This window comes from Dipodomys merriami, unplaced genomic scaffold (genome assembly GCF_024711535.1).
Source record: "Dipodomys merriami isolate MVZ:Mamm:240054 unplaced genomic scaffold, mDipMer1.0.p SCAF_190, whole genome shotgun sequence".
NCBI classification, from domain to species: domain Eukaryota; kingdom Metazoa; phylum Chordata; class Mammalia; order Rodentia; family Heteromyidae; genus Dipodomys; species Dipodomys merriami.
This window is the reverse complement of record NW_027203271.1, coordinates 2157125-2159508: the sequence shown is the minus strand read 5'-3', so window position 1 is coordinate 2159508 and position 2384 is coordinate 2157125.

The window sequence follows — 2384 nt, the reverse complement described above, 5'->3', positions numbered from 1 at the left end:
ATTAGGTTCATCTAGATGAATTTAATTACAAATTAACACAACCTTACTTCTGAGATACAATTTTCTTTATGGCTCTACTCCAAGTTAACATGTATTTGAGGTTTTTGTGCTTAAAAAATCTGGGCAAAACATGTTTTTGTTCCTGGGGGAGTTCTACTTTGTTGGTTGTTTTTCCAGTTGTGGTGACTTCAACATATGTGTGTGTGTTATTTAAATTGTTTTGTGTCAATATTTTGTTTCACATAACAGAAATTACAAAAATAGTCAGTGATTTAGAACTTTTCCAAATAGATTCTAAGAGAAACACTTGAAATTTTGTGACAACTGGGAATGGGCAGGTCTTCATAGTGGAGGGGATAGCAGAATAACAGACATTGTTTGACATGATTTTAATTCTTCCTCCTCTTGTCTCATTATTTACAATGGTATTACTTCAAATACTTTAGTGGAAAGAAAATGTTTTGTCTGTATGAACTCAGAATTTTTGATTCAGTTCGGACACATTACATATTTACATTTCATTATAATGCTAAAATAGCATCTACTAATTTATACGAACTGTCCAAACTATATTCACTTCACACTATATGTAATATAGAGTGTAATAATAATGATGAGTAATATAGTATGTAATAATTGCCTTTGGGGAAAGTCAATTACATTGGTTTTGTCAGATAGTGAGTAATATTAACAGTTATATTTGATTCTGTTAAAAAAATACAAGTTACACCTAAAAATTACTTACAGTTATAAATTAATGCTGAAAAATAACATTGTTTATTAGAAAAAGACAGAAGGTTCAATTAGCTTGCTTTTTTTAAACTTGTCTTGAATCTGGGCTTCGGTGGCTCATGCTGAAATAATAGCTAACCAAAAGTCTGAGATCTGAGGATAGTGGTTCAAAGCCAGCCTGGGTAGAAAAGTTTTAGCACCAAAGACTCTTAGCACCAATATATCTCTTGCAAACTAGAAACGGCACTGTGTCTCAAGTGGTACAGTGTTATTCTTGAGCTAAAGGGCACAGGGAGAGTGCCCAGGCCCAATGTTAAAGCCCCACGATATGCAAAAAAAATTGGCATGGATTTTTATTTATTATTTCATGAATTTTAATGTGAAAATACGTACTGAGGGTTTACAATTGCATGAATAAAGTAATGAGTACATTTCTTATCAAGCATTGTTGCCTCCTCCCTTGTTTCCCCATCCCTTCCCATCTCCCTTTCTGCCCCCCCCCCGTCCCCCTGGGCCTAAGTTGTAAAGTTCGATTTTCAACATAACGTCTTGTATATGTCATTGTTGCAATGGGTTCACATGAATCCCAATTTGTTTTTTCCTTCCCCTCCCCAAATTATATCAACATCAAATACAGTGAAAATAGAGGTTATTTCGTGGGGGAGAGACATAAAAAGCAACAAAGAAATCATCTTGTAATATGGTAGAAACAACAGCAAGAAAGAAAAAGCATTTGAGTCCTTATCTTGGTGTTCATTTCACCTAACATCAACTTGTCTGACAGTTTGTGTTTATCTCCGACATATACTAGCTATTGCAAATAAGGGAAACCATGGAAGCTATGTTTCTTTTGGGCTTGATCACTTTACTTAATATAATTTTTTCCAAGTATTTCCATTTCCTAACAAATGGGGCAATGCCATTTTTTCTGATGGAGGAATAGAATTCAATTATGTATATATAACAGATTTTTTTTACTGTAAGAGTACCGTACAGAGGAGTTACAATTACATGGACAAGATAACAAGTACATTTCTTATCAAGCATTGTTGCCATATTTTATTCATCTACTGAGGGGCATCTGGTTTGGTTCCATATCTTAGGTATGGTAAATAATACTGCAATAACATAGTGGTGCTGGTAGCTATAGTGTGGGTTTGTTTTTGATCATTTGGGTAAATGTCCAAAAGTGGTTTTGCTGTGTCATAGGGGAGCTCTATATGGAGTCTTTTGAGGAACCTCCATACTACGTTCCAGCATGGTTGAACAAGATTACAGTCCCACCGACATCCTGTCCAGCTTTTCTTGTTATTATAGCTCTGCATTATAGCCATTCTAACTGGGGTAAGGTGGTATCTCAGTGTAATTTAGATTTGCATTTCTTTTATACCTAGAAAGGTTGAGCATTTCTTCATGTATCTATTGGCTATCCTTCTTTCCTCCAGAGAAGATTCTCTTTAGTCTTTACCACTTATTTATTGGGCAGTTGCTTCTTTGAGGATTTGTTGTTGGGGGATTCAATTTTTCGTGTTCCAGGTATATTTTAGATATGAGACCCTTGTCCGTTGTATGGCTAGTGAAGATCTTCTCCCAATCCATAGGCTTTCTATTGATCTTGCTAGCTATGTGCTTTGCCATGCAGAAGCTCTGCA